Raw genomic sequence first — 24,241 nt, 5'->3', positions numbered from 1 at the left:
ACCCTGAAGACCACCCCGAAGAAGACGAGGACCCTGAAGACGACAACCCTGAAGATGACGACCCTGAAGACCACCCTGAAGAAGACGAAGACGCCGAAGACGACGACCCTGAACACGAGGACCCTGAAGACCACCCCGAAGAAGACGAGGACCCCGAAGACGAGGACCCTGAAGACGAGGACCCTGAAGACCACCCCAAAGAAGACGAGGACCCCAAAGACGAGGACCCTGAAGACGACGACCCTGAAGACGACGACCCTGAAGACCACCCCGAAGAAGACCAAGAAGATGACCCTGAAGAAGTTGACCAAGAGGACAAAGAACAAGAAGACAACCACCAAGATACAGAAGAACAAGAGACAGAAAACCAAGAAGCAGAAGTACAAGAAGCTGCAGAACAAAAAGCAGAAGAACATTAAGCATACGACTAAAAATCAGAGCAAAAGATATTATCTAAATTATAAGCAGAAGATGACTAAGCAGTGTAAGGGGGTGAGTCCATTCCTCTTCGTGGTGCCCCTGGAAAAGACCTGCTGCTGCAGGCCAAACTGAACGCGGACAAATCCTGTTGTAAATCTTTTGTGACGGGCAGAACGAAAGGTGTAATGTTCAAACTTTTATAGATAACAACTACAGGAATGCCTGTCACAAATAAGAATATGATGAAGAAGAATATGAAGAAGATGAAGAAGTAGAATATGAAGAAGAATAATAGTTGAATAAGAAGAATATGAAGAATGTAAAAAAAAGAATAATACGAAGAAGGTGAAGAAGAAGAAGATGAAGAAGGTGAAGAAGAAGTTGATGAAAAAGATGCTGATGCTGAGGATGATGAAGGAGAAAGTGTGGGAGAAGTAAAAAAGAAGGTGAAGAGCATGGAAGTAGTGAAACATAAATATCTGATAAAATATAAAAAAGCTTAACATAGTCAATATTTCCGTAACTCCGATTGTCTTAAAAAAAATATTAATTCCTGCTATTCCATTTGATTGGGCTGAATCTCTATGCCTTTATTGTCTCCCCCACCTCCCCCAATACATTCTACATTATTCTTAGTTGTTTTCCTTCATGTAGAATTAACCTACAAGGAAAGAAAGGGTTTATTTTTATTCCGATATTTCTGTCCCATTGACTTGCATTGGTTTCCAGTATCGGAATCGGCGATATCCGATACTTTTTGAGTATCGGTCCGATCCAATCCGATCCGATATTTCCCGATATCGGAAGGTATCGCTCAACACTAATCACTACTTTGGATGAACACAAACAAGAATATCATATTTATAATCTGCATTACTAAGAGTTGGCAAAGCAACTATCAGAATAGTGTAAGCTTATCATTGTAGAATCTTTTGATTTAATTGGCCATTGGTTGGTAGTACTATTTAAACTATTAGAAGTTTATAATAATAAAATATTTTTTATTTATATAGCGCCAACATATTCCGCAGCACTTTACAATTAAGCGGGGACATGTACAGACAATGAATTCAATACAATTTAAGACAGTTTAAACAGTTAAATTAGGAGTGAGGTCCCTGCTCGCAAGCTTACATTCCACAAGGAAATGGGGGAGACACAATAGGTGAAAAGTGCTTGTTATTTCAGGTCTGGCAATTATAATAAATAGGGATCTATAATATAACCGACCAAGCGTCCCTCTGTCTGAAACCTCTATAGACTGCGCATGCGCGACGCGCAGTCTGGCTCCAGACAGAAGAACGCATGGAGCCGTTACAGCTCAGAGGAGTGTATGGCCCCTGAGATCACGGTATGCATAGACACTGAACGCATACCGCGATCTCCGGCGCCATACTTACTTACCTGACCGGGAGGATCGTTGCCGCGGCGCCTCTCTTCTCGCCGGAGACCGGGGCAGGAGTGAAGGCGTCGGAGTCGGCGCATAGCGCTATCCGGCGCCATTTTACTGAAGACACATTTGCAGTGTGTCTTCAGCAAAATGGCGCCGGACAGCGCGGTATGGGCACGCGCGAACTCCGGCGCCACACTCCTCCCCCGGCAGAACAGGACACAGCAGCGCTGGAGCACAGGGAAGAAAGGTGAGTATAAGTGTTTTTTTTTGTATGTGTGCAACGTGAAAGGGATGAGGGGTGCCATACATACCAGGATTGGGGTGTTAGGGGGCTACACATACCAGGATTGGGGGATGAGGGGGCCACACATACCAGGATTGGGGGATGAGGGGTACCATACATTCCAGGATTGGGGGATGAGGGAGCCACACATGCCAGGATTGGGGGATGAGGGGTACCATACATACCAGGATTGGGGGATGAGGGGTACCATACATGCCAGGACTGGGGGATGAGGGGACCATGCATACCGGGATTGGGGGATGAGGGGTGCCATGCATACCAGGATTTGGGATGAGGGGTGCCATGCATACCAGGATTGGGGATGAGGAGTGCCATGCATACCAGGATTGGGGATGAGGGGTGTCATGCATACCAGGATTGGGGGTGAGGGATGCCATGCATACCAGGATTGGGGGTGAGGGATGCCATGCATACCAGGATTGGGGTGAGGGGTGCCATGCATTCCAGGATTGGGGGTGAGGGGTGCCATGCATACCAGGATTAGTGGTGAATGGTGCCATGCATACCAGGATAGGGATGAGGCGTGCCATGCATGCCAGGATAGGGATGAGAGCAGCACATAACAGGATGGAGGAACAGGATCGGGGGAGCACAAATACCAGGATCGGGGCAGCACAAATACCAGGAAGGGGGTAGCACAAATACCAGGATTGGGGCAGCACAAATATCAGAATGGGAGACCATATAGCAATAAAAATGCGGAACGGGCTCAATAGCTAGTTTTCATATAAAGCTGCATGATCCGATCATCAGCCAGTATGTTTAAGTGCAATACTCAAGTAGCGAGTGCAGTTATCATGTGCATGGAGGGTGTGGAGACAAATCAATAGTAGGGTGCAGATTCTGAATAATATTTAGAAGGAAGGGACAGGGGAAAGTTAGTTTACTAAGTAGTTGAGGTGGTAGGCTTGCTTAAAGAGATGGGTTTTTAAAGCACGCTTGAAGACCTGGGGGCTAGGCATCAGTCGGATTGTCTGGGGTAGTGCATTCCAGAGAACTGGCACAGCACGAGAGAAGTCTGGGAGATGGAAGTGCAAGGTTCAGATTATGGGGGATGTTAGTCTTAGGTCATTTGTAGAATTTGAGGGCACGTGTAGGGCAATAGACAGAGATGAGAGAGGAGATATAAGGCGGTGCAGAATTGTAGAGAGCTTTGTGGGTGACAGCGATGAGTTTATATTGGACCCTGTAGCGAATGGGGAACCAGTGTAATGACTGGCACAAGATGGAGGCATCGGTGAAGCGGCTGGACAGAAATACAACCCTGGCTGCCGCATTCAGGACGGATTGGAGAGGAGACAGTTTGGTAAGAGGGAGACCAATCAGAAGAGAGTTGCAGTAGTCCAGACGAGAGTGAATAAGAACGACAGTAAGAATTTTAGCAGTTTCAAAAGTGAGAAAAGGTTGGATTCTGAAGATGTTTTTAAGATGCAGGTGACAAGAGCGAGTGAGTGATCGGATATAGGGAGTAAAGGAAAGGTTAGTGTGGAATATGAACCTAAGGCAGCCGGTGTGCTGCTTGGGAGTTATGGTTGAACCCTCCAAGGAGAGGAAGAGGAGCCGGCAAAACATACAGTGAAGGAGAGGTAGGAGGAGAACCAGGAGAGAATGGTTTCCTTGAAGCCTATAGAGTGGAGCATAGTGAGGAGGAGCTGGTGATCCACAGTGTCAAATGCTGCAGAGAGATCCGCAGAGGAGAATCAGCAGGGAGCAGTAACCTTTGGATTTAGCTGTTAGTAGATCATTAGAGACTTTAGTGAGGGCAGTTTCAGTAGAGCGTAAAGAACGGAAACCAGATTGTAGAGGGCTGAGAGAGAGTTATCTAAGAGATAGCGGATTATACGGGAGTGGAGCAAGCATTCCTGGAGTTTAGAGATGAAAGGAAGGTTAGAGACAGGTCTGTAGTTAGCAGTGCAGTTCTGGTCCAGGGATAGCTTTTTAAGTAAAGGGGTTATGATGGCATGTTTAAATGAAGAGGGAAAGATACCTGAAGAAAGAGAGAGATTAAATATTTTAGTCAGGTGAGTGGTGACCACCGGTGAGAGAGACTGCAGGAGATGTGAAGGAATGGCGTCATTGTTGCAGGTTGTAGGTCAAGAAGAAATGAGGAGCTGGGTAACTTCTTCTGTAACAGGCTCAAAGATGGCTAGTGAGCTTGATGTGCGGCAGGGAAGGGGATCCAGGCACTGGGGAGATTGGGCTGAGATGTCCTGATGGATGTGGTTGATTTTTCTAGGAAATAAGTGGCCAGATCCTCACCGCTGAAGTTGGTGATGGGGGCCTGTGCTTTAGGGCTCAGGAGGGAGTTTAAGGTTTCAAAAAGTCATTTTGGATTGTTGGATAGTGAAGTGATGAGGGTGGTGAAGTAGGATTGTTTGGCCAGATGAAGGGCAGAGTTATAGGTTTTGAGCATGAATTTACAGTGGATGAAATCCTCTGCTAAAAGTGATTTTCTCGACTGACGCTCAGCACACCTTGAGCAACGCTGAAGAAAACGTGTTTGCATTGTGAGCCAGGGCTGCCGTTGTCAGCGTCGGGTCTTTCTGCGTGTTGCAGGTGCTGCTTCATCTAGGGCACTCTTCAGTGTATTATTGTAGTGTGACAATGCTGAGTCTGGACAGGAGAGGGAGGAGATGGGGGCTAAAGATGTGTGGAGATTGTCCATAAGCTGCTGAGTATTAATGCTATGTGTATTCCTATAAGTGTGGTAAGTGGGGGTGAGGAGACCGTTCTTGACAGAGAAGGAAAGAAGCTTGTGGTCCAAGAGCGGGAGAGGGGAGTTAGTAAAGTCATGCAGCGAGCAGAGATGGGAGAAAACCAGGTCCAGAGTATTCCCGTCTTCATGCGTAGGAGAATTAATAAACTGTGAGAGGCCGAATGAGGTTAGAGAAAGTAGATGAGAGGCTGATTGGGAGAGGGGATCATCGATGGGGATGTTAAAGTCTCCCATGTTGAGGGTGGGGATGTCATAGGATAGAAAGTGAGGAAGCCAGGTGGCAAAGTGATCCAGTAACTGGCGGGAGGAGCCTGGAGGGCGATACACAACCACCACTCACATGGAGAAGGGTTTGAAGAGTCTGACGGTGTGGACTTCAAAGGAATGAAATTTGAGGCCCTCCCTGGTAAATAGGATTACTCGGAGCTGGGTCGGTGTAGGGGTAGTGGGGGAGGCAGTCGTGGCCTGGACCCGGTCCGTGTCGAGGGCGGTCACATAAAAGATTTTTAATGGGCGTTCAAGTAAGAGTGGTATTTCGACTACGCCACCTACGGTTTCCGGTAATGAGCACCAGCGCTGTTCCAGTCCACTGAGGCCGGTGTTAGAGGCAGCTAAGATGGGACGACTCCCCACAGGCGGAGCAGGCCTCAGGGCAGTGTGAAGAGGAATGGTGGGTGCAGTGCCGTGCAGGAAATAACAGGCTGAAGCGGGGTGTGAAGTCATCCAGGGTTTTTACTCACATTCAGATGAACTTTAGCCGCAAAGCTTCCCTCTGCTCCTCACGGCGTACTGAGGCCACCGGGAAGGCAGTTCAGCAGTTTCCAGGTAGATCAGGAGCACCTGTCGAGACCCCTCTGGTGTGTGTTCCTCTCCTTGGTAAGTTCTCCCACAAAGTCTTCACCTGACTGTTTGTGTGGTTAGAACAAGGTGTAAGGCCGGGTCCCACTAGATAAACGCAGGTAGAGAGATACAGGTGGCGTAAGCCGCTCCGTCCGTATCCCTCCTGGGATCCTCTAAGCCTCCGGGCTTTTCCGACTGAGACTTGAAGTAACAAAGTCAGATATCGGGGGCCGGTCACCCCTCTTGCAGCAGGAATCCCTCTGACTAGGCCAGAATAAAGAATACAGGTAGCGTAGGCCGCTCCGTCCGTATCCCCCTGGGATCCTTTTGCCTGTGGAGCCTATCTCCTCCGCTCCCCTCCAGGCCTTCTTAGGTCAGGACCTTGACCGGGTAGAGACAGTGGTTAACTCTGACCCGCTCCTCGTCTCAAGGCCAGAGTACGAGGACCGTGTATCTTCAGTCGAATGCAGCCTTTTGATGGGCTCTGGCGGACTACCGCAATCAGAGACGAAGACCGTAATCAAAGACGAAGATCACAATCAAAGACCTTGAACCTAAGATGGCCGTAGATTACAGTGGTGGCCAAAAGTATTGGAACCCCTGCAATTCTGTCAGATAATACTCAGTTTCTTCCTGAAAATGATTGCAATCACAAATTCTTTGGTATTATTATCTTCATTTAATTTGTCTTCAATGAAAAAACACAAAAAGAATTGTCCTAAAGCCAAATTGGATATAATTCCACACCAAACCTAAAAAAGGGGGTGGACAAAAGTATTGGCACTGTTTGAAAAATCATGTGATGATTCTCTAATTCGTGTAATTAACAGCACCTGTAACTTACCTGTGGCACCTAACAGGTGTTGGCAATAACTAAATCACACTTGCTGCCAGTTAACATGGATTAAAGTTGACTCAACCTCTGTCCTGTGTCCTTGTGTGTACCACATTGAGCATGGAGAAAAGAAAGAAGACCAAAGAACTATCTGAGGACTTGAGAAACCAAATTGTGAGGAAGCATGAGCAATCTCAAGGCTACAAGTCCATCTCCAAAGACCTAAATGTTCCTTTGTCTTCCATGCGCAGTGTCATCAAGAAGTTTAAAGCCCATGGCACTGTGGCTAACCTCCCTAGATGTGGACGGAATAGAAAAATTGATGAGAGATTTCAACGCAAGATTGTGCGGATGGTGGATAAAGAACCTCGACTAACATCCAAACAAGTTCAAGCTGCCCTGCAGTCCGAGGGTACAACAGTGTCAACCCGGACTATCCGTCAGCGTCTGAATGAAAAGGGACTGTATGGTAGGATACCCAGGAAGACCCCACTTCTTACCCCGAGACATAAAAAAGCCAGGCTGGAGTTTGCCAAAACTTACCTGAGAAAGCCTAAAACGTTTTGGAAGAATGTTCTCTGGTCAGATGAGACAAAAGTAGAGCTTTTTGGGAAAAAGCATCAACATAGAGTGTACAGGAAAAAAAAAAAGGCATTCAAAGAAAAGAACACGGTCCCTACAGTCAAACATGGCGGAGGTTCCCTGATGTTTTGGGGTTGCTTTTCTGCCTCTGGCACTGGACTGCTTGACCGTGTGCATGGCATTATGAAGTCTGAAGACTACCAACAAGTTTTGCAGCATAATGTAGGGCCCAGTGTGAGAAAGCTGGGTCTCACTCAGAGGTCATGGGTTTTCCAGCAGGACAATGACCCAAAACACACTTCCAAAAGCACTATAAAATGGTTTGAGAGAAAGCACTGGAGACTTCTAAGGTGGCCAGCAATGAGTCCAGACCTGAATCCCATAGAACACCTGTGGTGAGATCTCAAAATGGCAGTTTGGAGAAGGCACCCTTCAAATATCAGGGACCTGGAGTAGTTTGCCAAAGAAGAATGGTCTACAATTCCAGCAGAACATTGTGAGAAACTCATTGATGGTTACCGGAAGCGGTTGTTCGCAGTTATTTTGGCTAAAGGTTGTGCAACCAAGTATTAGGCTGAGGGTGCCAATACTTTTGTCTGGCCCATTTTTGGAGTTTTGTGTGAAATGATCAATGATTTGATTTTTGCTTCATTCTCTTTTCTGTTTTTTCCTTGCAAGCAAATTAAATGAAGAGAATAATACCAAAGAATTTGTGATTGCAATCATTTTCAGGAAGAAACTGAGTATTATTTGACAGAATTGCAGGGGTGCCAATACTTTTGACCACCACTGTAAATATGAATCAGTAAGTGTTTCCTAAAAGTGTGTGCTCCACCCTCACCCACTACATGGTTCCCGCTATCTTTGGTTCCCCCCATCTCCTCTATCCCGGGCCGGGGCAGCACCCTGGTGAATTTAGGCCCCCTTCAGGACAGGAGTGGTGTAGTGTTGAATGGTGAAGTGGGGTCCTGAGAAATGCTCCATCCTTACCGGGAAGAGGAGATACCACACCTCGGGCTGAGGTACAGTACCCCTGTGGCGACTGAACCCTCAGGGGCGCCACATTCCCCCCCGGTGAAACACAGCACGTCCGCAGGCTGCAATAGAGTAAAAATACAGGTACAGACATTCAATTTTTTAAATATTTTGTAAACAAGAAAACATTCTTCCCTTTATGGGAGGTTAGGATACTTGTAACGTTGCATGATATATATAAATAGTATAAATATAGACAAATATCAAAGAGACATTATGCAAGTATGGAAGACATTAAGAGACATGCAAGTAGACAGTTCTGTAGAAAATACGGTAGAAAGTGTCAGTTCAGCAGCATAAGCAACCTGTCCCAAACCCTCAACATGGGCCCTGGGGTGGCTGCAGGGCATGAAGATCCCGAGTTGGACCTCCAGTAGAGCCACTCCAGACAGGTTTTGCTTCTGAGGTCTGAGGTAGAAGTAGAAGTGGTTTTTGCATAAAACCAAAAGGGACTACCTAAATAGGTGCAAAACTATATACAAAGGAGTCTGTCTACTGCCAGTGTCCGCAGAGACAAATGTCTCTATAAACTGAGTTCCGGGTGTAGCAGAACAAACAACAGTTCAAGTAACTGGGAGATGCAACCTCCGGGGCTGCTTAAAGGTGGTATCCCCACCGGGGAAAAGGCTCATTCTTCCCAACAGAGCCTGACCGGTCCTCTGTAGGTAGGTGCGTGGGGGCATCCTCCTTGAACACCCTGTGGACGTCCAGGGCATACCACCCACGCTCCTCGTGGTGGCGGGTGTAGGATACTAAATCACCCGGATAGAGGTTCCGGCTTGGGTGACCCTGCTCCAGCCGTGACTCGATGTTTCGCTGGTTAACAAAGACGTCCCGGCTGAATTGTGGGCTCCGAATGAAGCCCCATCCTGCCTCATGGTGGAAGCGCACAATAACGCCTTCCTCCCAGGGGCTTTGACGGGTGGCCTCCTCCCGGCGGGCCTGTGACTTTGCAGCCTTGGCGCGCACCTCCAGGCACTCACAACGGATCCTCCTGTCACGCCGCTCCTTGTCGAGCTGGAGGAGCTCCCTTCTGCAGAACTCCTCCCGCCTCTGCGCTTTGGCCCGGGTCTCCTGGGGGAAACCTATTAGATCGCCCCCCCAATTGTCCCAGGCAAACTCCTCTGCCGCTTGACAGGTGACCGAAGGTGCAGGGAGCGGCAATAGCGGGGGTTGCTGCGGACCCTCTTCTGGTGCGGACCAGTCCGGGTTGGGGCAGGTGGACACCCAGGTTAATGCAGGTGCCTCCGGATCGGGGGTCGGGAGGCATAGCAGGTCCCCGACTGTGGCGGTGGCTTGGGCCTTGGCCTCTGGAGCCAGGAGCTGCTCCCATACGACGGTGCCCGGGGATAGGGGTGCCGGCAGGATTTCTAGGAGGGCTTTGGTGCATCCCGCGCCCGGGATAGGGGTCTTTCCCTTACCCGCACTTGGGATGCACGGGGCCTCCTGGGCTTCCTCCGCCTGGGCTGGAGCCTCACTTGACAGGCGTGACAAGCTCTAGCGGCGGTCCCGGATCCTCCGCAACACATCCTCTCTCCACTCTGCGGCGGCCAGTCGCTGGGCCTCTGCAACCCTCTGGGTTAGGTCCTGCGATTCACCACGGAGGAACTCAGCCTCCTCCATGGTCAGGTAGATTCCCTCCATACCGAGGGAGGTAGCAGCAGGTGGGCCAGCGGCGGAGGACATCTCCTTTGCTGCTTCCATCTTTGCTGCTGGGTGCGGTCTGTTTCTCCTCCTTCTTTTGGAGCGGCTGGCTGACGGGCACTCCTTGGGACATCCCATCCGTCTTGACGGACACTACTATGTGGACTGTCTCTGCTGGAGGGGGTGGTCTGCACTTTTGGCGCCATTGGGGAGCCAGGCCCACTATGGGAGGACTTTAGCTGCTGTTGTTTTTGCACATAATGGCGTCCGTTCTTCTTGGGCGGCGCCACTTTAAGTGTGAAACGACAGTCTTTTTGTGAAAAAGGTGCACAGTACCCGTCAGCAATGGGGATTATCTTTTTCCGTTGCTGCAGGCACGATATCCTGCCGACTACACCAAGTTGTGAGGCCCTCCCTGGTAAATGGGATTACTCGGAGCCGGGTCGGTGTAGGGGTAGCGGGGGAGGCAGTCGTGGCCTGGACCCGGTCCGTGCCCAGGGCGGTCACATAAAAGATTTTTAATGGGCTTTCAAGTAAGAGCGGTATTTCGACCTACGGTTTCCGGTGATGAGCACCAGCGCTGTTCCAGTCCACTGAGGCCGGTGTTACAGGCAGCTAAGATGAGACGGCTCCCCACAGGCGGAGCAGGCCTCAGGGCAGTGTGAGGAGGAATAGTGGGTGCAGTGCCGCGCAGGAAATAACAGGCTGAAGCGGGGTGTGAAGTCATCCAGGGTTTTTACTCACGTTCAGATGAACTTTAGCCGCAAAGCTTCCCTCTGCTCCTTACGGCATACTGCGGCCACCGGGAAGGGGGTTCAGCACTTACCAGGTAGATCAGGAGCACATGTCAAGACCCCTGTGGTGTGTGTTCCTCTCCTTGGTAAGTTCTCCCACTAAGTCTTCACCTGACTGTTTGTGTGGTTAGAACAAGGTGTAAGGCCGGGTCCCACTGGATAAACGCAGGTAGAGAGATACAGGTGGCATAAGCTGCTCCGTCCGTATCCCTCCTGGGATCCTCTAAGCCTCCGGGCTTTTCCGACTGAGACTTGAAGAAACAAAGTCAGATATCGGGGGCCGGTCACCCCTCTTGCAGCAGGAATCCGTCTGACTAGGCCAGAATAAAGAACACAGGTGGCGTAGGCTGCTCCGTCCGTATCCCCCTGGGATCCTTTTGCCTGTGGAGCCTATCTCCTCCGCTCCCCTCCAGGCCTTCTTAGGTCAGGACCTTGACCGGGTAGAGACAGTGGTTAACTCTGACCCGCTCCTCGTCTCAAGGCCAGAGTACGAGGACCGTGTATCTTCAGTCGGATGCAGCCTTTTGATGGACTCTGGCGGACTACCGCAATCAGAGACGAAGACCGCAATCAAAGACGAAGATCACAATCAAAGACCTTGAACCTAAGATGGCCGTAGATTAAATATGAATCAGTAAGTGTTTCCTAAAAGTGTGTTCTCGACCCTCACCCACTACATTGTTCCCCCTATCTTTGTTTCCCCCCCATCTCCTCTATCCCGGGCCGGGCAACACCCTGGTGCATTTAGGCCCCCTTCAGGACAGGAGTGGTGTAGTGTTGAATGGTGAAGTGGGGTCCTGAGAGATGCTCCATCCTTACCTGGAAGAGGAGATACCACACTTCGGGCTGAGGTGCAGTACCCCTGTGGCGACTGAACCCTCAGGGGCGCCACAGAAACATAAGTGAGGGAACCGGGGGGGTGACCTGGAAAGCACATTGTGGTGAAAGGAGCAAACCAACAACTCCTCCCTGTCTATTCTCAGGTCTGGCGGCATGTGAAAATTTCAGCCCATAAACGAGAGAGCAGCAGCTGCGGTGGTGTCTGAATGCTGGATCCAGGTTTCTGTAATAGCCAGAAGGTTAAGGGAATTAGAAAGGAAAAAATAGTGAATGTAAGTTAGTTTGTTACACACAGACCGTGCGTTCCAGAGAGCACAGTGGAAAGCAATAGGAGAGGGCATGCACTGAATGTTAATAAGATTAGCAGGGTTTCTATATGCAGCTGGAAGAGAGTAGTTTATGCTAGTGGAGGGAGGCCCAAGGTTGGGGGAGATGTCGCCAGCGACTAAGAGAAGGACAAAAAAGAGAAAGAGCAGGTGGTGCAATGATTTTCATGAATGTTTTGAGTGCGGTATGGAGGTAGTGGATGGTTTGGAGTGGGTGAGAAATGTCAGTAGAGCCTCAGAGTTATACATAGGAGAAGGGAGGGGTGGATATAAAGAGAGTGCACAAAATGTGTTAACGTGCGGGCGAGTTGTGAGTAAGCAGAAGTTAAAACAAGTTAGAAGCAGATTGCTATGACCAATGCATAATGCAATACAACTGACCAAGAAGCAGCATGTTTGTATGAATATCTAATGCACCTTACCTGTCTCCTGCCCTGTCCAACTGCCATTGTATAACTGCTTATTGAAAGCACTTTAACCCTAGAACGCATACCTGGGGCCTCGCAGGCCCGCCCAAATAATTGTTTTCTATTTTCTGCAAGATTACTTTAGTTAGAATTTTGAAACTCTACGTATTCCTCAGGTATATAGTTGTTTGTCATTTTTGTTTGAGTTATTCCATGTTATTTGCACACGGGCCTAAAAGGCCCCAGGTATGTGAAAGTGTAGATTTTTATGGTCATGCGTTCTAGGGTTAAGCTATTGCACTTAAAGTCTATTGCACGCGTGACCCAGCATGCGTGCTATCCTGAGCCAGAGCTGTATATGAATTGAAATGTCTGCTAACATGCAGCACCAGTTGGCCAAACAGAGTAATTAGCCAATTAGCACAAGGCCAGAGCAGGCAATGCTATGCAGGGTAAACAAAGCAATGTACAACAGAGGGCCATAAAACAGTGAAATAGATAGCTTGTCGTAAGTTTGTTTATTGGTATTATTTACACACTACATAGCAGTATTACTTTGGATCCTTATAGGGGTACTATTTATTCACTCTATGCTCGTATTATATTGCCTGGAAGCAGAGCAGGAGCTCTTCATCTTCTTTGCTCAAACACACTGGGCCCAATTCATTACAACTGAAGTCCGTTTTAATAAAAGGCTGTTGTGGCATAAGATGCAAATTCCTTATGAGGCACATGCCACCTAATGAATTTGGTACATCCTGTAAGTGGCGTGCACCTCCGTGAGCTTTGCCAGATATGCTATTCCAGTTGGGGACTGGAGTAACATTTCTGTCGTAAGTTACCTCATTAGTGGAGTAACCCATAATGATTTTCCTGGGTGCTGCCACACCCGGCCCACCCATGCTCCACCCACTTTGGCAGAGGTGGCCAGGACTAACATCAAAACGCCAAAAGTCACCAAATTTTTGCACAGCTTCACATTGCACAAACTTGTGACTTTTCAAAGTATGCCAGAAAACTTGAATAAACACTTTGATAAATAAGCCCCCATGTCTCATAGCAAACATTGTAGTTTCTAATTTCTCATTTACCAACGTAGCAAAAAAAAAAACTAAAAAGATTTCTTTATTGAGTATACATTAAAAACAGCACTCCTAAATCCAAAAATAATAAAGACCAAAAGACAGAAATCTCAAGGAGATGTGCAGGCACTCTGGCAAGGCAGTCCAAGCTTAACTGTCTCATGTGCCTGAGAGAAGCTGCAGCCTATGGTCGCCCTAAGTGACGGTTCCCCCAGGATTCCAACAAATTCATGTAACCGGTCTCGCCCCTATCTGAACTTAGTCGGCGTTCGTGTAACACTCATGTAAAGAAAGTAGTCAATTTCCATACAGTCATGGCTCAGTTTGGGGATTCGATCTGCTGACTTGTTGCTGTGTGGTTTGTCTCCCTGTCAGCTGAGCTTTTGCCTTTTCTTCCCTGTCCAAATGCTGTTGGTTCCAATTGTCTTTGTTCTCCCTTTCTTGGTTTTCTTTTTTGTGGCAATGCTCACAAAAAATGTTCAGCAGCATGCTGCTCAGCAGGTACAGGTGTTAGCTCTTGCATCTGCGTGCACACAGAGCAGTCTACTGGCTGGAAAAACCGTCTGTGAGACTGTACATGAAGTGGAGTAAAGGCTCAGACTTTCTGCTCGAGTCCATTCATCATTCTGTGGGCTCATTTATGCAGGATCTCAGAGCTGCCGCAATGCAGGGTATTTTTTTGAGCAAATGGTGGTCTGGTGTCTCCAGACCCAGACTCTGACTGTTCTATAAACTTGATAGAAAGAGACTAGATATTACATAAGAAAACAAATGATACTCTTTAATATTTTTTTTTTCACTTTAAGTGGTCTCTAAAAGCTTTTATACTTGTAAAACATCAGAGCAGATACTCACACTTCGCTCTGGTCCAGCGCTGACTATACGCTGTTGTTCCGTTCTCTGTCGATGTAGATGGCACAAGTCACTGAGCTTAGTTATAAGTAGTAAACACCCATTCTAAACCACATTGCATGCAGTTAAAATGGAACCGTACTTTCTAACAACAACTTATGTTAATTAGATAGATAATGTCCTGAATAGTAATTCTTCCATTTACTGCAATGAAATATTTTGCTGTTTTATGCCTTAAAGGGAACCTGTCATGTAAAATAACACTATTAACTTGCAGATATGGGGTTAATCTGCAGTTTGATAGCGTTCTGACACCGTGAGGTGCCGGCACTGAGAGTCCTGCTGCCAGGAGGAAATGAACTTTTTTCTCCCTGACTGCGTATGACTTCCGGTCATAGAGGCGGCGCTGCACAGTTTCAGTCTTTGTGTATAGAGCAGTGGCGGTAACCATGCCCCAGCACTGACTGACAGCTAACTAATGTTGAGCTTGCTGTCAGTCAGTGCTAGGGGGCTAAGACAGCCCTTTCTCTCCTTTACAAATATCAAAAGACTGATCGTCGCTTCCAAGACAGAAAACTGGTGTTTTCTGTTTTCTGTTTTGGAAGTGATGGTCAGTCTTTTGATATTTTCATATATAGGCTTTCTGACTGAGCACTCCACCCCTAAGCCTCAGGCGGTTTTAATAATAGCAGGCTATTACCTTCCCATATACATGTAGACTTTAGTCTAAGAGAGTATTCATATTAGGTAGGTTCCCAGCAATGAGAGTCGCCTTATTGTGGCTGCCGGGTACACATGATTTGGCCAATTTATGCGCTAAGATTTCTCATTTATTCCCATTTTCTAGAGCAGTATATTAGGTATTTCATATATTTCATGTTTTCATATAGCGCTACAGAGTGCTACTTTATTTGTTGCTTTCTCCGCTTTAAACTTTCTGTAATGTTCCTTTAACTTTTAAAATTTTGTATTGTTGGCAGTGTGTATTACCCAGTTGATAGAGACCACTTTTTTCCCAATATTTTATGGACCAGTTCTGATGCTCACGTGCCCATTGTTGGTTCTTTTGGCAATGAAAAGGGATCAGCAAGATCATACTGACCATAGTGGAGTTAGATATATCAAGTAAGCTATGATACACTGTGTTCATAGCCAGGATTACATTTGTGGCATAGGGCCAGACAAACTAGCCTTTACTACCCACCTGACAATGAGTCTTCTGTCACCCATGTCTTTCCTTGCAGCACTTTTGGTAGGTGCCAACCACTGCATATTACAACCATACTATATCAATGAGTCTTTTGGCCCCCATGACTCATTGCTTTACCAAATGTCTTTTGGAGCAATTTTGGTAGATGCATAGTTACAATTTGATCCTTGTCAATAAATATCTTAAATCCTTGTGCTTGGCCATTGTTTGTGGGCAACACCATGAAGAGGCTTTCACGAGGGAATGTCACACTGGTCCTAATCTTGGGATTAGTTTTCATTCCAAATACACTAACAGCTCGGCATTACAATGATTTGGCTGTGAAACTAGTGGTACAGCTGGTTTCACTCGAAAGTGTCCCAGGAGCCATTTTTTAACATAACAACACCAGGCCACATGTTGCTCATAGTACTACGAGCAGCCTGCATAGCCTTAATGTGCTACCATGGCCAGCGATGTTTCCTGACTTGTCTCTTATCGAGCACATCTGGGACATCAATGGTCAACAATTGAAAAGGGGAACTTAATGAGTTTTGTGGCCAAGTTTCTGCAGCATGAAAGAACATTACTCAGACAACCATTGATAACCTCATTGATAGAATGCCAAGGCGCGTAAGTGCATATGTTGCTGAAAGTGGCACTCTTACTCAATACTGAATAAATTGAGATGTTTTGAAAATTTTGTTGCCAATTTTTCATTGTTTGCATGTCATTAACATGTCTGTCCCAAATTCTATGACTCCTTCTTCATGCTATTGCAATTTCTGCATTGAGGCTTGTGCATACAGTATTATATCTATGCAAGGTAAATGTAAATAATGTAAACTTTGTAGCATAAAATGTAATCTTAATACCTATCAGTCACATAATATATTTGTTCAAGTGCTCAAGGAGTGTCTCAATACACGCTGTCCACTGATGTCTATTTTTCGGTATGAACATTCATTTCATTCTGGAGATGAAGGACATGTAACAATGAATAATTCATCAGCTTCACTTGAGAAGCTACCATTATAATCTGACACTATTCGCTACAGAGCTCTGAACATGCTATCATTTTGTTTTCCTGTTTTTTAATTACTATGTTACAACCATGCATGTGCTTAGTGTAATGGCTTTCCATATTTAGGTACATCAAGTGACTTTACCTTGTGATTGAGTGCTTGAAGGGCTGTAAATTTCCATTCCTATTGTGATCTCTTAAAGTTACACCCAGTACAAAGCATTAGATAATATATTTTATTGTTATTATTATTGGGATAAGTGCTGTACAAATCCCTAGAAAGTAGAAATGACTGTGAGTACAGGTTATTGGCTATGAATGACTGCACACCAGTCCGGCAATGAAGGTGTTTGGGACTAGGTCACAGCTGCTGGTAATCCTATCATGCTTACAATGTTGACTGTGCAAAGGCTTTATAGGTACCAGCCTACAGTCTATTGCCAACAGAAGCAGATTGCCCTGCCTGTTTGTTCTTCAATGTGTTACACAATTTCATGGCTCTGAAAAGATTAAGCTACATGAACAACATAGTTGCCAGTAGCCTGTTTTTACCAGCCATGATAAGCTTTGTCTGTAGAACTTTCAATTATCCAAACCTAAACCTTATTTCCTTTTCTTTACTCTAAAACTCAATGACTCCTTTCATTTCTTTTGATTTCTATAGTACTTAATGGTAACAGTACATTCAATTCTAATATGCTTTCTAAATCAATATGTAAAATTAATATCTGGAGGCCCATTACTGGCATCTCTAGTTATCTGTTCATTCCATATTAATGAGCTGACTTGTAGACATCTCTGCAAAAAAAATCCATTCTTAGGGTGATTATCAGGAACGATGATTTCTAGGAATGCTTCTTTCCTGATATTCAGCTTGTCTAAACAAACTGCCAATCACCCAACAAACAAGCAAAATCCTGGTTCCTAAGAAAGATTGCTCCTGATAATCTGCCAGTATAATACATCCTTAAAATTCCCCTAATATTTATCACACCCTGTTGTTGAAGAAACAATTCAAGAGTAAAATAGCTAGTGAAGGTTGAAAAAAAACATGTCCATCAAGTTCAGTCTGGGGATGTGGAAAGGCAATGGGAATATGGTATAGGTACATCCATAATGCATGATTCAATATGCCCTGAAGAGCAGTTTTTCCCTACTGATCCGAAGTCTTGATTGACTGGATCAACATTCACAACAAAAATTGACACATTTACATACGTATTTCTTGTTTTCTTCTAAAAAAAAGAAGCATCTAAGCCTTTTTCAAAACTACTGATGGTTCTCACTGTGACCAACTTTTGAGGTAGGCTGCTTTACAGATTAAAGGTTCTCATGGTAAAGAAGTAAAGTCTCCTGTAAGAGAGTGTGCACCTGTATTTTGAGGGGGTTTACATGGAACAGATTTTGACTATATTTTTGTATAGGTCATTTACAGGTGCATCTCACTAAATTAGAATATCATCAAAAAGTTAATTAATTTCAGTTCTTCAATACAAAAAGTGAAACTCATATATTATATAGAGTCATTACAAACAGAGGGATCTATTTCAAGTGTTTATTTCTGTTAATGTTGATGATTATGGCTTACAGCCAATGAAAACACAAAAGTCATTATCTCAGTAAATTAGAATACTTTATAACAACAGCTTGAAAAATGTTTTTAAAATCCGAAATGTTGGCCTACTGAAATGTATGTTCAGTAAATACACTCAATACTTGGTCGGGGCTCCTTTTGCATCAATTACTGCATCAATGTGGCGTGGCATGGAGGCGATCAGCCTGTGGCACTGCTGAGGTGTTATGAAAGCCCAGGTTGCTTTGATAGCAGCCTTCAACTTGTCTGCGTTGTTGGGTCTGATGTCTCTCATCTTCCTCTTGACAATACCCCATAGATTCTCTATGGGATTAAGGTCAGGCGAGTTTGCTGGCCAATCAAGCACAGTGATACTGTTGTTTTTAAACCAGGTATTGTTACTTTTGGCAGTGTGGAAGGTGCCAAGTGAATGAAAGAATGAAATTTCCATCTCCAAAAAGCTTGTCTGCTCTAAAAATTCCCGGTAGACGGCTGCGCTGACTTTGGTCGTGATAAAACACAGTGGACCTACATCTGCAGATGACATGGCTCCCCAAACCATCACTGATTGTGGAAACTTCACATTAGACCTCACAAGCAGCTTGTATTGTGTGCCTCTCCATTCCTCCTCCTCCAGACTCTTGGACCTTGATTTCCAAATGAAATGCAAAATTTACTTTGTCAATGACTGCCTTCTGGACATCTGTCAAGTCAGCAGTCTTCCCCATGATTGTTGAGCCTACTGAAACAGACTAAGGGACCTTTTTAAATGCTTAGGAAGCCTTTGCAGGTGTTTTTTGTTAATTATTCTAATTTATTGAGTTAATGACTTTTGTGTTTTCATTGGCTCTAAGCCATAATCATCAACATTAACAGAAATAAACACTTGAAATAGATCACTCTGTTTGTAATGACTCTATATAATATATTAGTTTCACTTTCTGTATTGAAGAACTGAAATAAATAAACTTTTTGATGATATTCTAATTTAGTGAGATGCACCTATATGTACTTGTACAAGTTAATAGTGTCCCCTTAGGCATTTCTTCTCAAGTCTAAATAAGTGTAATTTTTTTAATCTTTCCTCATAACTAAGATCCTTCATGCCCCTGAGGCTCTTCTTTGTACTTTTTCTACCTTCAGGGTAACCTTTCTATGAACTAGTGCCCAGAACTGAACTGCATTTTCCAAATGAGGCTGCATTATAGCACTGTAGAGTGGTAGAATTTTGTCACTGTCCTGCCTCTTTTAACCCCTTTCCGATGTGGTGCGTATTAGTACTCATCACGTTGGTACCCCCTGTTCAGTGCAGGCTCTGGCGCTGAGCCCCCACTGAACCGGGCACATGTCAGCTGATTTATGCAGCCGCGGGTGGAATCGCGATCCACCCGCGGCTGTTAACCAGTTAAATACCACTGTCAATCTCTGAAAGCGGCATTTAACTCACGCTTCCGGGAAGCACATCACTGACTCCCCCCATCGGCGACCTCATCATGTGATGGGTTGGCATGACAACCTGGGGCCTGCAGGAGCCCCCTGTGGTTGTCATGTTTAGATTGCTATTAGCGCCGCCCAGTGGCTGGCGCTCATAGCAAGTGAGCATTTCTGCTACATAGAGGTGATCTGCTCATCTCCTGTATGTAGCAGAGGGGATCAGATAACTGCAGCTTCTAGTCTCCTATGGAGACTATTGAAGCAAGCAGAAAGTGTAAAAAAAAGTTTTTAAAAATATTAAAAAAATAGAAAAAATAGAAAAGTTGAAATCACCCCCCTTTCGCCCCATTCCAAATAAAACAATAAAACAAAACCCCACATACACATATTTGGTATTGCCGCATTCAGAATCGCCCGATCTATCAATATAGAAAAAGAATTAATCCGATCTGTAAACGGCGTAATGAGAAAAAAATTCTAAACGCCAGAATTAAATTTTTTTGGTCGCAGCAACATTGCAATAAAATGCAATAACGGACAATCAAAACATCAGATCTACCCCAAAATGGTATCAATAAAAACATCAGCTAGGCGTGCAAAAAATAAGCCTTCACCCAGCCCCAGATCACGAAAAATGGAGGTGCTACAGGTCTTGGAAAGTGGCAACTTTTTTTTTTTTTTTTTTTTAGCAAACTTTGGATTTTTTTCACCACTTAAATAAAAAAGAACCTATACACATTTGGTGTCTACAAACTCATAATGACCTGGAGAATAAGAATGGCAGTTCAGTTTTAGCATTCAGTGAATGTGGTAAAAAACAAAACAAAAACATCTGTGGTATTGCACTCTTTTTGCAACTTCACCGCATTTGGAATTTTTTCCCATTTTCCAGTACACGATATGGTAAAACCAGTAATGTCGATCAAAAGTACAGCTCGTCCTGCAAAAAATAAGCCCTCACATGGCCATATTGACAGAAAAACAAAAAAGTTATGGCTCTGGGAACAAGGGGAGCAAAAAACAAAAAAGCAAAAACGGAAAATGCTCCGGTCATTAAGGGGTTAATAGACGACAACATGCTTCTGGGTTTAGAAGCTGCTGATTGGCATTGCATGTCATTATTTAGTATGTGATCTACATATATGCTCAGATCCTTCTCTACAAGTGACTCTCCTGGTTTTACTTCCCTAGACCATATGGTTTCTGTAGGTTATTAGTTCTCAGACTCAACATTGCAAAGGATAGGAGAAGCCTTGTAATTTATTAATCCAGTCGTGAAAACCATTGATGGTAATAATGGACACATGGATCATACACTGATACCGGTACCATTTTTTTCAAGTATGTGTTTACACACAGATGTGTGACTAAGGCCTAACAAAGTTTCTTAGGGCTTACTCACACCGCCATATACATCAGACGAGTGACATCTGATTTTTTTTTCCCCCAGTGGCAGAATCTGTCAGTGAAAAAAAATCACAGTGTGCTGTGATTTCACTCTGAAATCGGATGCCACTCACCCATTCAAGTTTATGGGTGTGTGGAAACCATAGGACTGCACTTGCATGACACTGAGTGCAGTCCGATTTCCATAGACTCACACAATGGAAAAGATGGAGGAATTTTGCTCTCCATCTACCCCACAGTGTGCTATGATTCTTATCATCAAAGAGAATCAGATCACACTAAACTGACATTCGGGTTAAACTCTGAGTCTTATTAGCATAATCAACCCGATTCTCTCAGATGAGCGAATTTACGCTCCTGTGAGTACTGGTTCAATACAGATATTGATAGGACTGTCTCAGGAGCCTCACACTTGTAGCTAAATTATGAAGTAAAACTAGAAGGGTTGTCGTGGCCCTCCTGCATCTAAATGGAGAACATATGCTGTGCGTTTTATTACAAGTTGCTTAACCAACAACTGGAATGGATTGAAAGGAAGGAGTATAATTGTATATACACACAGATTTGCTGCAGACATTTTTGTAATTTTATTCTATTGATCTAAGCGTATGATCACGCGTAGCAGATATACTGTGGATTTTTTTTTTCCTCTTAGATTTGTGGATAAAAATTCCACAGGGTATTATACTACCAACAAAAAGATCTAAAAAAAAAAAAACTCAAGGAAGCAGAAGAAATAAAATAAGCATGCTTGGGTTGCAGTTCTGTTTTCCAAAACATTTAAAATAATAATAATAAAAAAAGATTCTTCTTACTTTCCTCCGCTCCCACGACGTCCTCTTCTGTAGCTGCCTTCAGTGTGCCATCACGGGCAGCACATGATGTCACTGCCATACGCCGCTCGTAGCTGGCACGCCAATGCAAGGAGGAGATCCAATATATTGTTGTCATATGTAGTACATCTGACATATTAATAGAACTTTGGTAAAGCAGTTGAGATCTTAGCTTGATTAAAAGCCCCAGAAATTACAGTTAGAGAGTTAGGGTGTTTCGTATGGAGCTGAGCCATAACCCCTGACAACATTTCCCCAGCTGCCTCATGGTTCGCTGACGGTGGTACATGCTTCACTAATGCAATTACAAGAGAGAATTCTCTAGATAGATAGCAAGGCCTGAGGCCAACAACTAGCAGCTCAATATTTGGGCAGCAATGACGCTCCTTTACAGTCACATGCCCCTGATTACACCATCTGTTGTTTATGTAGAGTATCACCCCACCACCCTTTTTCTTGCCACTCCTCATTATGTCTCTATCTGCCCAAACCATGTGAAACCCTAGTACCGATACACTTGAATCAGGGACCTCCCCATGTAACCATGTTTCGGTAAAACACACCAGACCGCATTCTTTGTACTCCCTCTGGGTCCGAATCAGTGTCAACAGTTCATCCGACTTATTTCCAAAAGAGCATACATTACCTATGATAATGGATGGGACCGCAGGTTTAAACCGTCTTCTTTTGGACTTTATTTTTTTGCCCTCTGAAAGGTCTCCACACTTCACAGGGAACATGTGGTCTACCATATGCAGAAGAAGACATTAGCCTGCGCAGCTCCAGAAGTCGACCCCTTGAATACACAATACATTTAGTAACAGTCTTTGGGACATCCAGCAAATCATCATCCACATCCGTCCCACCAAGCCTGTCCGTAATTGACCCTATATGTTGCTCACCACTGGCACAGATCGCTGTACACATATCCAATAAGGTAGTAACTGCATGTGTTATAAAACCATAGGTGACAGTAGCTGTATTAAATTTGTGTCCACATGAGCTAATGACAGCACATCTCTTCTGTCCACACATGGCAGTAGAGATATATATAGTGTCTATATAGTGTATATAGTGCATATAGTGTCTTGTCATAGATAGCAATAGTTGCCTCAAATTTATATCTGTAGAAGGCTGTGGGTAGCAGCTTGCATCCATGTGTAACATTAACTGGGTTTGACCAGGGTACGTTCCCCGAGATTGCAGTGGCCATGAGAGGCTTGTAAGTAGTAGTGGCAGATTAGGGTATAGTGCTTGTACAGTGTATCCAGAGGCAGTTGTCAATGTCTGTGTGCCATAGCCACCACACTATACCCTCCATGTCCATCAGTGGTACCTTAAGGTCTTGCTCCCACAGTTCATCTTGAATACAGCATCTCTGCTGCCATGTTTTTCCATGCAATGCTTTCCCAGGTGCTGGTAGCGCTGGGTCTTCAGTCTCACTTTGCCACCTTCTCCCGGCACTCTGTCTCTCTCTCCTGACCCCCTGGTCCACTCCTTGCTTTGTTCGTCCTGTCCTCCATACTCCTCAGGGAGTTTGGTTTCCTCCATCTCACCACTGTCCAGCATACAGGTACAGTGCAATCCACTGAATAGAAAAATTCCAAAGGATCCAAGACTCAGAATAAAGGGTTCAGAAAAAAAAAAAAAAAAAAGTTCCAAAAGGAACATAAAAACAAACACTGTAACTAGAACAAAAAGGTTAGCTGCTGCAATGGGCTGCCACTAGCATGGCGCCATATGGTCTACATCTAGCAGAGAGCAGTTTGATGTCCCAACTTCCCCTCTATAAACATTATGATGGCCCCTCTAATTTTCTATATACAGTATGATGGCTCTCACAGCTCCCTATACATAGTGTAATGGCCCTCAGAGCTCCCCTATATACAGTATGATGGTCCCTACAGCTCTCCTATACACAGGTCTCCAGAGTGTGTGAACTGGCACAGCGAGGCAGGCACGATGTAGTGACATTATGGCAGCTGCTGTGTCCGATCTCAGGTGCACATGCTAAATGGCAGAGGAGGGAGATCAGCTCTAACCTTCACCATTAAATGAAATGGTATTTGCATCCACAGGATGCAGGTAGCATTAAAAACCAGATGGGGGTGGAGGATCGATGCTGTTCGGCGCTGGGTTCTCTCCAACTCAAAGGCCCTATAGTGGCCATGAGGTGTCCCTCTATGGGTGCCCATGAAGGCGATGCCAAGGTCTACCAGGGGATTCTCCGGTCCTTCGGTGGGCCAATCCGATGCTGTCCCCAATATTTAGATTCCAGAAATGGGACTCCGACCGTTCATAACATAATGGCACATCCTATAGCTATGCTACTTCTTTTTACGATGAGCAACCATTTTAATTAAAAAACAAAACAAACATTTAATATTCTGTAGCGGTAGATCAAGTGTTAAACACTAGATAATGCACTCAATTTAGATATGTTTTGCTTAATTATTAAAAATAAGCTATAATCAGAAAATAACCTATTGATTAAATCAGGTTTTTGTGTTAATTAGTTTTTAATTCTTTTTTTGCCAATGCTGTTTTTTCCTACATATCACAACCAGTATTAAAATAAAAAATAGAAATCTTGCAATTTTCATACTGGCCACTGGGGCTTTTTTAGACTCTAACTTCCAAAGACATTAACCACAGTGAACAGACTCCGACTCTATCGTTTGTATTGAAGCATCTAATGAGAAGGTGCTAAG

The sequence above is a fragment of the Phyllobates terribilis genome, unplaced genomic scaffold (assembly GCF_046119375.1).
Source record: "Phyllobates terribilis strain yellow unplaced genomic scaffold, ASM4611937v1 Scaffold_11__3_contigs__length_659146591, whole genome shotgun sequence".
Lineage (NCBI taxonomy): Eukaryota > Metazoa > Chordata > Amphibia > Anura > Dendrobatidae > Phyllobates > Phyllobates terribilis.
This window is presented reverse-complemented; position numbering follows the sequence as displayed.